Source organism: Podarcis erhardii, assembly GCF_964252035.2.
Source record: "Podarcis erhardii genome assembly, chromosome: 7".
Classification (NCBI taxonomy): domain Eukaryota; kingdom Metazoa; phylum Chordata; class Lepidosauria; order Squamata; family Lacertidae; genus Podarcis; species Podarcis erhardii.
The window spans coordinates 18,839,607-18,852,124 of NC_138511.1; the positions used below are offsets into that span (position 1 = coordinate 18,839,607).

At 48.8% G+C, this 12,518-nt stretch overlaps 1 long non-coding RNA gene across 1 annotated transcript; it reads left to right on the forward strand.

Annotated features, from left to right (window-relative positions):
* The first annotated feature begins 6,454 nt into the window (after positions 1-6,454).
* LOC309347072 lies at positions 6,455-7,683 on the forward strand. The gene is made up of 2 exons (XR_014158818.1): positions 6,455-6,557; positions 6,938-7,683. It is a non-coding gene; the product is annotated as an uncharacterized lncRNA (long non-coding RNA).
* The last annotated feature ends 4,835 nt before the right edge of the window (positions 7,684-12,518 follow it).

Below are 12,518 nucleotides of genomic sequence, written 5' to 3' on the forward strand. Positions count from 1 at the left end.
AATCAAACACTCAGTTTCATCACCAGGCAAGGCAAAATGCATCCCAACAGAACTTTTGGGTTTGGGTTTGGCTACCAAATGGTGGTATTCAGGACAATCTAAAGTACGTCAATGAGTGATAGTCAACTCAAATAATCTGAGACTGCCAGCAGACCTCCTAGGAGGTAGAAGCAGCAGTGGCAGAAACAGCTTGCCATGACTGTCATATGTGCCGGCAGTAGCGGTGACAACCTGCAAGGCCTTGTGGTGGCAGCACAATCAGTGGTGGCCTGCGAGTCATTGTGATGGTGATGGGAGGAGGCAGCAGTAACAGCAGCAGCCTGCAAGGCCTTGTGGCGGCGGAACAAGCAGTGGCGGCCTGCGAGGCCTTGCGGTGGTGATAGAGTGATGGGAATAGCAGTAGCAGTGGCGATAGGAGGCAGCGGCAGTAACGGTGGCAGGCTGCGAGTACTTGCAGCAGTCACAGGAGATGGTGGCTATTGAATAGTGGAAATGATGGACGAAGGACACAGCTCTATTGGATTCACAGCTCTTTATTACAGCAGTTAGAACTGCTCCTGGAATCAGATTGACTGCAGCCTAGCTGGCTGCTTTATATAAATACTAAGTAACTTGTAACAGTTGTTGTTGTTTAGTCGTTTAGTCGTGTCCGACTCTTCGTGACCCTATGGACCAGAGCACGCCAGGCACTCCTGTCTTCTACTGCCTCCCGCAGTTTGGTCAGACTCATGTTTGTAGCTTGGAGAACACTGTCCAACCATCTCGTCCTCTGTCGTCCCCTTCTCCTTGTGCCCTCCATCTTTCCCAGCATCAGGGTCTTTTCCAGGGAGTCTTCTCTTCTCATGAGGTGGCCAAAGTATTGGAGCCTCAGCTTCATGATCTGTCCTTCCAGTGAGCACTCAGGGCTGATTTCCTTGAGAATGGATACGTTTGATCTTCTTGCAGTCCATGGGACTCTCAAGAGTCTCCTCCAGCACCATAATTCAAAAGTATCAACTTGTAACAGTAACAACTCACAACTAGCTAACCAATCAGTGAGCGACAGTTTTCAATCCTTCATTGGCATACTGGTGGCCCTGAGTGAGAACTGCAACTAATCTTAATACATAACACCTCTCCCCACCTAGAAGAGGTATTAGGCTCCCCCAATCCTTAATTGTTACAAACATATACCATATACGCTAGCCACGGATTTGATTAGAATTACAAATACTTCATACTGCGTAATCTTTCAGGTAGGCTGGACGTATACGGGTTCGGGTAGAACGCTGAGGTATCACTGGAGGGGAAGCCAAGCTGCTAGGGCCCGATGACACGCTTCCCCCCGGGACGCAGGTGTATGGCTCTGTTCGGAGGCTTCTATGTCGGCTTCTGCAGCGGAGGCTCCAGACTGCAGCTGTACCGTAGGCTCTGGTAAGGTTTCATGTACAGATGGGCTGTACGCTGGAGTTTCCTCCCCAGCCTCGTTTGGTTGAACTTCAGTGGTACTTGGCAGCTGGTCTGCCTCTGCCCGGGCCGCCAGAGGCACTGTCCCCACATCCCAATCCCCAGCCCGGCGGTGCAGTTGGTCAATGATACGGTGCCATATCTGTCCACAGACCAGAGCCACCTGATATGACTTTGGCCCTGTAACCCCAACCACCACAGCCAGCATCCAGGGAACCTCCCCCGCATAGTTCTGGGCAAATACCTTCTCTCCTGGAATGAAGACACGTGGTGCGCTAGCACAGCCTGAGGAATCTTTCACTGCAAAATCTGGGTGCAGTTGGTCTAGATCTTAGGCGGCGGCCCATCAAAAGTTCGGCCAGGCCAGTTGTTGTGCACTGTGTGATGTGTTGTATGAACAGGTACTCGGCTACCCGTTCGTGCCAGTCCCTGTCCCATATGTGCCAATGCTTCTTTAGCCAAGCAAACCATTCACTCTGCCTGACCGTTGCTGGCTGGATGAAATGGGGCTGTCAGTGTGTGGTGGATGCCCCGGCCAAGGAGGTAGCGCTCAAATGTGCCTGACGTGAATTGGGCTCCATTGTCGGATACGAGAATGTCTGGCAACCCATGTGTGGCAAAAAGCCTCGGCAGCACTCGGATAACGGCTTCTGAGGGGGTGGAGGACATTAAAACCACCTCCAACCATTTAGAATACGCGTCCACTACCACCATAAAAGTTTGTCCGTGGAAAGGCCCCACTAAATCGATATGCACCCTTGACCATGGTGCCTTGGGGGTCTCCCATGAGTTCCCACGATGCACAGGTGGATTAGGTCTTGACTCCTGGCATGCCTGGCACAGTTCGACCCAGGATGCAATGGCCTTGTCCATGCCTGGCCACCAAACAAAATTGCGTGCCAATGCTTTCATGCGCACAATTCCCGGGTGCCTGACATGGAGCGCATGAAGGACACGCTGACGAAGCTTGGTTGGAATGATGACCTGGTCTCCCCATAGGAGACACCCCCGGTGAGCTGAGGGCTCGTGCTGCTGTTGAGTGAAAGGCTGGAACACCAGATCAGTTGGCCCTTTTGGCCACTCTCTCCACACCCAGCTGAGAGCGCGGCTGATGGTGTGATCCTTGGAAGAATGGAGAGCGACGTCAGCTGCTGACAGGAAATGCAGGCAGTTCCTCAGTCAGGAGTACCGCTGATGAAGGCACCGGATCTTCAACCAGCGTCAGCAAAGGCCAGCGGATAAGTGCATCGGCGTGCCCTGAGAACTTGCCTGGTCAGTATAGGAGCCGACAGTTATAAGCTGCGAGGAAAACAGTCCAGCGTAGCATTCGTGGCGATAAAATCGGAGGGGTCGGGCGGTCACCAGCCAGGATACCCAGAAGAGGTTTGTGGTCTGTGACGAGGTTGAAAACTCTGCCATAGAGGTATTTGTGAAAACGCTTAACTCCTGCCACGAGTGCCAGTGCCTCCTTGTCAAGCTGACTATAGTTCCTTTCTGCTGACAAGGTTCTCAAAAAGTCTGCAATGGGAGCCTCTCTGCCATCAGGGAAAACATGGCTGAGAATGGCCCCAACACCGAAAGGTGAAGTGTCACAAACTAGGACGAGAGGATGCTCCTCGTTGTACTGGACGAGGACGGAGTCTGACGTTAATAGTGTCTTTACAGCCACAAAGGTGGCGACTTCCCAGGGGCCCCATGACCATGATGCTTTTTTGTCCAGCAGTTGATGGAGGGGCTCAGCGACGGTCGCTTTGTGTGGCAGGAACATGTTATAGAAGTTCAATAGACTTAAAAAGGCCTGCAAGTCCTTCTTGTTTTGTGGTTTGGGAGCCTGTTGTATAGCTTTGATCTTTGCTTCCGTGGGGTGTATACTGGAGCTGTCAACCAGGTATCGCAGGAACTCAACTTGTGGTACAGCGATCTGGCATTTTTCCCTCTTTACTTTGAGACCTGCTTCTTGGAACTTTGTCAGGACAGCCCTCAGCCGATCAAAAAGCTGTTGTGTTGTTCCCGCTGAGACAAGCACGTCATCGAAGTAAGGTACGACGCCAGGCAGACCCTGTAAGAGCCACTCCATTAAGCTATGGAAAATTCCCAGTGCCACGCTGACTCCAAACTGCAGCCGACAACAACAGAAAGCCCCACGGTGCGGGACGATCATCTGTGCCTTGGCAGTGGCATCATCTACCGGCAGCTGCTGGTATGCCTGAGCAAGGTTGAGTTTCGCAAAAACCTTGCCCTCTCCCAGTGAGTGTAGTAAGTGTTGGACGACAGGGACAGGTCGCATACTGTTGGAGCGCCTTGTTTATCGTGCACTTATAGTCAGCACAGATGCACACTGATCTGTCAGGCTTGATGGACGTCACGATGGGAGTCTCCCACTTAGCTTTGTCTACGGGTTCCAGGACCCCCTGTGCGATCAGCTTGTCTAGTTGTTCATCCACCTTAGGCTTGAGCGCAAATGTTATGTGTCAAGGCTTGACTCTGATGTGTGTGATTAGCGGATCGAGGTTAAAGGATATGGGCGACCCCACATACTGTCCCAAGGTTCCATCGAACACTTCCAAAATCTCTGTGATGATGGTGTCAATTTCTGACTGCGAAACGCTGTGGATGCCTGTAACTTCCAACCCCAGGGACGCAAACCAGTCCAGTCCCAGCAGGCTGGGCCGATTTCCATCGACCACGACTAACTTCAGCGGGCCCAAAAAGTCCTTGAACGTCACTTTGAAGTTGCCCACACCTACAACCGGAATGTTATTTCCCTGATAATCCCTCAAATGCAGGTAGGTGGAGTCCAGTTGTTTCTTAGATAATTTGGGAACCAACCTTTTGATGGTACTCCAAAAGACGATGGACATGGCAGAGCCCGTGTCAATTTCCATGTCGCATGGTTTGCCCTCAATAGTCACAGTGACATAAATTTTCTGGTGTTCAGACCCGTTAGCCCGGCCAACTGTCAGCTCGGCTGAGCAACGGCAGTTGGTGAGGGCGTGGCAGTCCTTGTTAGCATACCTTGCCAACGCCTTCTTGTTTCCTGGTGCTGGTAGCGTATCTGCTGGAGTAGACGAGCGTCAAACCCTCGCAATATGACCCTTACGCGAACAACGCCGACAGATGGCGTCCTTGAAACTGCATTTGGACCGAGGGTTGTTGCCACCGCAACCCGCAGTCTGATTGGTCCATCGTTCGCCATTTGACCTCTCCACGTTCCTGCTTGATGCGGCAAACATCATCCTCTTCATCTGAGCAGCCCTCAGATTCACTGATCTCTCCATGGTGGACTGATATTGGCTTCTTCGAAATTGTTGAGCTGTTGGCCTTGAAGATCTCTGCTGTTGACTGTTTCGCTGCCTCTGCGGCTTGAGCTTCCTTGATGGCCTGTTTGAGAGTGAGATTGGACTTGGCAAGGAAATGGCACTGTAGTTTCTCGTCCCTCACACCGCACACGATTTGATTCAGCAGGGCATCATCCAAGTCCCAGAATTCACAGCGGTATGCAGCCTTTCTGAGGGCCGATAAGAATTTGCTGATTGTGTCCCCCTCAGTTTGGATTCGATGATGGAATGTGTGACGAGCAGCAATTCTGGACACCTTGGGTGCGTAGTGTCCCTTGAGTTTCTCAGTCAGTGTGTCCCAAGGTGTGGCCTGCACCGCAAGCGGAGCCACAAGAGCCCTAGCTGTCTCGAAAACTTCTGAGCCGCAGACAGTGAGGAAAAGAGCTCTCTTCATATTGTCCGTCAAATCAGTGAAAGCATTTGCTTCAAGGTAGCATTCGAACCGAGCGATATAAGACTGCCAGGACTCGGTTTCTGGCGAATATGGGGGTAGAGGCAGTAGCGATGCCATGTTTTCCCGGTGCCGGTTGAATGGTGAGGGATGGACACTAGCCTCGGCGATATCTCAGCTCTTGAGTGTTCAGCTCAGCAGTTTAGCTCTGGCTGTGTCTTGTTTCATCCGATTCCATCTTCGTCGCCAGTGTTGAATAGTGGAAATGATGGACGAAGGACACAGCTCTGTTGGATTCACAGCTCTTTATTACAGCAGTTAGAACTGCTCCTGGAATCAGACTGACTGCAGCCTAGCTGGCTGCTTTATATAATACTAAGTAACTTGTAACAGTAACAACTCACAACTAGCTAACCAATCAGTGAGCGATAGTTTTCAATCCTTCATTTCTATACTGGTGGCCCTGAGTGAGAACTGCAACTAATCTTACTACATAACAGTGGCAGTTGTAACGACGACAGAAAGTAGTGACAGTAGTGGCGGCAGCCTGCGAGGCCTCCCAGCAGAGGCCTGCAGCGACTTGCAGCAATGACAGGAGGTGACAGCAGTAGCCGGATCCTGCGAGGCCTTTTGGCGACGACAGGAAATGGCAGCAATAGCAGTGGTAGCCTGCAAGGCCTCGTGGCAACACAAGCAATGGGGTTTGCGAGGCCTCACCATGGTGGCAATCTCTAATATTTCCTCTGACTTAACGATTGGTACATATTCTTTCTCGTCTTGGAGGTGCTGGTGGAGCCTGTGGAGAACAGGCCGGTTTTGAAGGGGGATTGGGTCTGTGGAGAGACATTTTTTCTAGATCCGCCTTGCTCCCGATTCTGCTCCCCATTACATAAATGTTTGGCAGTTGGGAGAACCTTGAAGGAGATATTTGATGTCTTAATTGTTGTTCCTTTAAATTTTCCCCCTGTCTTTTCATCTTCATGCAGGGGAGACTGGGGCAAAGGGGAGGCCGGCCAGCCTGCCAAGCACCCAGGGTGACGCTGAGCTGCTCCTCCTGGCGCCATGCACGGGTAAAACGGGGTGGCAGCGCTGCCATTGTCCCGCTTGCTCCACTTTTGGGGGCAGCAGAGGCTTTTCAGAGGGGGATTGGGTCCCGAAGGGGGTGCACAGGACAGGCAGCGGCCTTGGCAGGCCTCCTCAGCAGCCCGGAAAGTCGGCCTATGTGAAGAAAATTCATTTATCAGTTTTAGACCCTTAAGTAGTAGCAGTTGCCAGGACATTGTCCTGTTTGCCTCTGTGTAGTTCCTTCCTTATTTCAGATATGTCATATATTGATGTATTGTGATTTTTAGCTGGTGATATATCATGATATCAGGACGCGGGTGGCGCTGTGGGTAAAACCTCAGCGCCTAGGACTTGCTGATCGTCAGGTCGGCGGTTCGAATCCCTGTGGTGGGGTGCGCTCCCGTCGTTGGGTCCCAGCGCCTGCCAACCTAGCAGTTTGAAAGCACCCCCGGGTGCAAGTAGATAAATAGGGACCGCTTACTAGCGGGAAGGTAAACGGCGTTTCCGTGTGCTGCGCTGGCTCGCCAGATGCAGCTTGTCACGCTGGCCACGTGACCCAGAAGTGTCTTCGGACAGCGCTGGCCCCCGGCCTCTTAAGTGAGATGGGCGCACAACCCCAGAGTCGGACACGACTGGCCCATACGGGCAGGGGTACCTTTACCTTTACCTTTACCTATATCATGATATTGAAAACCAGTTATCGCCCAGCCCTAATATAGAGTTGGAAGGTAACTGGAGGGTCATCTAGTCCACCCCCTGTAATGTTGTTGTTGTTGTTGTAGATCAGAGGCTGATAATCTCTAGCCTGTGGTCTTAATCAGGCACCTGTCAAATCTGAGCTGCAGGTAGAAGGGGACATAATAGGGCTCTGGATCCAGTTCCCCACCTCTGTTGTGCAACTTCATTATTATTATTTCAAAAAGGCTTGTCACATGACAAATCTGAAGAATCATGAATTGTGCAGGATGTTTATGTTAGCCAGATTTAATATGTTTCCCTTGATTATAGTGAGAGGAAGATATTTAGCTCTCCCAGAATCAGAGCGTCTCTGCAAATGTAGTAAACAGGAACCTGATACTTTGGAGCATATTTTCTTTTCTTGTGATTTTGGCATTTATGCCAGAAGACAATTATTAGAGGCCTTACAACTAAATAGGCTGCCTTCTACGCTACCAACGGTTCAGAACCTGCTTTCGGACAGTAATGATCAAATTCCTTTAATAGTGGCCGCATTTTTGAGTGCTGTCCATGTAGAAAGGCTGGGCCGTTCTAAAGAGATTTAGTGATTGTATTGTATTATTTATGCAAATTGATTTTCTCTGGAGTTAAAGATCTGACTGGGACAAACCTTGTTATGTTGAGCTTGTATTTTGCATAATTTGTATACTGTGTCTGTTTGATAATGTGTGGTTTGCTATGCCTAATAAAGGATATTTGATTTGATTATTATTATTTTTAAAAAATAAGTTGCTCCAAGCATTGCTCTTGCAATTGGAGGAAGTGTTTCCAAACTATATCAGAAAAGAAAGGGACAAGAAGTGGATTACTGAGCAATCTCAAAGCAGTTTACAAAAATAATAATAATAACATTGTCAGTAATAAAAGAGTTAAAAAGAACTGTTTAAAACATTTAAAAAATAAGATTCAGATGGCACAGAAAAGAATACAGTGAAGGTGTCTGTTTACCTGATTTCATAGGCAGGGAGTGCTGTGAGTGCTGCCACACTAAAAGACCAATTTCTTACAAATGCAGAATGGGTATTATGGTAAGGTGATCTTGCAAGTAAACTGGTCCATGCCAAGTCTGTTGCAGCAAACAGCTAATTTAAAGGAATTCAGAGGCATAAGCATTTTCATGAGTAAGCCATCTTTTTACGAAACAGAATACGTCGGGCTGAGGTGGGGAGAAAATCAAATTATTTAAGTGCTGGTGTTGCAGTCCAGGTGTTTAAACACCTGGAATTCCACCCCCCCACACACGCTGCTGTCAACACCCCCAGATAACAGCAACCCCAAACCTCTTTCTGTTGGAGGTTGCCCATTACCGCTGCTCCAAAGCTTTCTCCTGTTCGTGCTGCAGCCGTTGGTGCGGTGCTTTAAAGTGCTTTTAAATCCTGTTTCTTTCCCCCTAGTTTCTTCTAGCTGACTGCATCTCTGCAGAATCCAGAGCACCGGGTAACTATAGGAGTGGTGTGATTGGGAGATGATGTATACAAGGGGGAGATGCTGACTATTTAAGATTTTGGGATTGGGGGGCCGCCATGTGAATTTTTTTGGAGGTAGGAATACGGCCCACAGTCTGTGCATAGATGGTGTTCATTTTCACAGTTATTTCACTTTCTTTTACCAAAATATTTTGGTAAATATTTTTTTATTTCATTTTATAATGCAGAGAGAACGGTCACAATGAAAGATAAAAAATAAAATATGAGAAGCAAAACACTGAAACAGGCACGTAGAATAAGTACAGTTGCACGCGGGTTAAAACAGCAAATTCCAAGTAAAGAATATTAGCATCATCTGATTATCAAGTACAGTTGCAGACTTTGGCTATTTCATTTCTAGAACGACGTCTGTGCTGATTGTTTGGAAGGGGAGAAAGCCTGCCAAAGAGTCTTGTGACACCTTAAAAAGACTAACAATTAAAAAACAAAAAAGACTAGCTAAAAAAGGCTGACTATTTAGCTGGCCCTGCCTGTGGCGTTTCACCAGCCAACCTACCTCTGCGAAGAGCTTAATGGTTTTTAGCTCTATTCCCAGGTGCCCTGGCCAATTCTGCTTCCACCCACCCACTTTGCGAAACTGCATGAGGCTGCGTGATGGAGCGATAGCATTCCGGTGCCCTGCAGCCAACAGCTGCACAGTTGCGAGGGCTGATGATTTGGCATGTCGTATGGAGTGGGAAAAGCAAGCAGGATGTTCTGCAATAACTGAATGGAATTTCCATGTGCCCTTGTCCCCTCTCTTGTCATGCAAGACGATCGGCTTCATTCAGTGGGTGGCAGGTTCAGGTGGCTCTTCCTCTCACTTGTGGAACTCCCTGCTACGAGATTGCAGCAGCTTGCTTGAGCAACTTTGAAGGTGAAAAGAGGCTGAAATAAATGTATGAGGTACTAACAACTTGTACCCAGTGTTGTTTGGGAATTCTAAGAAACAAAAAAACAACACACCCACACCCCAATGTACAGTAGTTTAGATTTCAGTGGTTAAAATCAAGGCAATTTTGAAAGGTTCAGGGTTCCATCCAATACTAGTCCTGCTCAGAACAGGCATATAGAAATTAATAGAAATAAATAATCAAGGTCCATTCTTCTCTGAGTAGAACTTGATCGGATACAACCCCCAGCATCTTGATTCAAAAGAGCATCCAATTGCATCTAAACAGAGACAAAAACCTGTTCCTTGCTCCCACAGAAACATAGGGACAGAAGCAAAGCCTGCTGGGTGAGGCCAGTGGCCCATCTAGTCCAGCATCCTGTTTTCACAGTGGCCATCCATATGCCCCAAATGGGAAGCCCACAAGCAGGACCCAAACACAAAATCGCTTTCCCCTCCTATGGTTTTTAGGAACTGGTATTCAGAAGCATTGTTGCCTCCGATTATGGAGTCAGAGCATAGCTATTGTGGCTAGTAGTTATTGATATCTTCTAAAGCAATCCAAGTTGGTAGCCATCACTGCCTCCTGTGGCAGTGAGTTCCATAGTTTAACTCTGCTCTGCATGAAGAAGTCCTTTACCCGTCCTGAATCTTCCAGATTTCAATTTCCCTGGATGTCTGAAAGGTCTAGTGTTCTGAGAGAGGTAGAAAAACTTTTGTCTATCCACTTTCTCCATGCCATGCTTAATTTTATAAACTTCCATCATGCCACCTTTTCTCTAAACTTAAAAATCCCAAATGCTGCAGCCTTTTCTTCTTAGGGTAGTTGCTCCATCCCTTCGATTGATTGTTGTCTCAGCAACCGCCATGCAAAATGTGGTGTCCAAATGCAAAGCGAGCAAACAACTTTCCCATAAATATAGTAGCTTTGAGTTACAAAAGCTAAGTAGACCCTCCAGTTACAGAGGCAGTGTATCTCAGAATTCCGGGGCTCTTGGCTTCCTGCCCTGCTCTTATAGGAAAATTGGAAGGTGGAGTAGATGGGTCTTTGTTGTTCTCTAGTAAGGCAGGAGTGCGGAGACTTTTTCACCCCAAGGGTTGCATGCTTGTGGGGGGTGGAGCTGGAGGCAAACTGACCAATCGACGGGTGTAGACTTTATTACCTTTGTACCATAGGCTAGTTTCTATGCTCACTCACACACTCTTTTGCCTCCATCCTGACACACAAAAGCCACTCACACAATTCAAGGATTTTTTCCAACTAGGCAAAAACATGTGAGGAGGGAGTGGAGCAGGCTTAGTAAAGGGTGTGACCTTGAGAGAGGGGACATGGCCTTAGGTGAGTCCCAAGGGCCAGACAGAGATGCCTGGGGGGCTTCATCCCCCATCCCTGCTAAAGAACCACACAGTAAAGAGACCAGAGGGGTTTTGCATCTTTAGGTCCTCCCTTCTACTCTCTCTTTCCCTCTTGCAATACAATTTCCTGCTCCCCTTTTTTCAGAGCTAACCATGGTTTCCTGCTCTGAACTGCACACCAGAGTTGGTATTAGAACTAGGTTTGCAAACCCTCGTTCAAAGTAACCATGGTTAACATTAGTTAGGTTTGGAGCCCCAGCAACATGAAAATGGCAGCGGGAAAGGGAGGTCTGCTTGAGCTTTTGAGGAATTCCTGATCTCCTAACCATAATTAGGAGATTGGGCTGCATTAGAGCCAGGTTTGCAAACCCTAGTTCAAACTAACCATGTTGAGGGGAGGGTGGGAAAATAAATATCTGGCCTGCTGGGCCAAAAATGTTTCCTCGTCTTGGTTGTACCACATCACAGCAAAGTGATTGTTATCCCTCACCATTGGCTGTGATGGCTAGGGCTGGTGGGAGTTCTTTCCCCCTTCCTTACTGTATCCTCACAACAACCCTGTGAGGTACGTTAGGCTGAGAGGCCTTGACTGGCCTGAGCTTTGTGGCCAAGTGGGGATTTGAACCCTGGTCCTCCTTGGTCTGGTTCTGGCACTCTACCTACTGCACCAGTAATGTGGAGGAGAGAAGGTTCTGGAATGCCCTTAATGGGGAGCCAACCTCTTTCTCCTTCCCCCTGCCCCACCTAGTGATAACCCCGACTTACCAGCCTCTGATGTGGGCTTTGGGCATGAGAGTCTCCTGTTGGCGTCTAAACGCACCTTGGGTTTGCCAAGGAGGATGCTCAAGCGTCCTCTCCTGAGACTGTTCTGATGTGCCAAGTCTGCGCTGTAACGTTTGGCAGTACAGCCTGCTGGAAGTAGAGGAAACCACCTGGTGCGCATGTGTGTGTGTGTGTTGATAAAGGTGATAGAGGATAGAAAACATGGTGAGATCATTCGAGGCTTGAAAGCAGCAGTGGGTTGGTAGGGTGCAAGGCAGGGAGCCTAACAGTAGGTGGCACCAGAGGCACCAGAGCTGAGCCAGCTGAATCTAGTTTTGCCTCCATGAGGAGTTCTATAAGTGGCAACATTGAAACTGAGGAGGAGGAGGAAGTGGACAGCCAGGGCCTGGGCCATCCCCTAGACTGCTTGTAAATAAGAAGGCAGACATAGATTAGTGGGGCAGTGTCTCCATTCACCCAGGCAGCCTCTGCAGCCCAAATGACTATAGCAGGGGTCAGCAGCCTTTTTCAGCCATGGGCTGGTCCACTATCCGTGTGGTGATGGGCCAGACTATATTTTTTTGGGGGAAATGAACGAATTCCTATGCCCCACAAATAACCCAGAGATGCATTTTAAATAAAAGGACACATTCTACTCATGTAAAAACACTCTGATTCCCAGACTGTCCGCGGGCCAGATTGAGAAGGTGATTGGGCTGCATCTAGCCCCCAGGCCTTAGGTTGCCTGCTCCTGGACTATAGGCTAAAATTGGTCCAGAGCAGTGAGAGGAGGCTTCTTCTTGGATATTCTACCAGCACTAACTGTGTATGTGTGGATGTTGTGATTCAAGTGTGAGCTGGAACTCTGTCTCCTGAGCCAAAACCTCAGCTCTATCACAAGGAGGCCACTGGGCAGCTCTAGGCAAGTCCACAAGCCTCAACTTTCTCTGTTTTGCAAGGGGCAAGCAAAAGAAAGTGCATTGTTAAACTGTGGAACTCCCTTGTGCAGGAGGCAGCAGTGGCCACCAACTTGCACCATCTCCCATGGGACAGCCCTTTGCTAC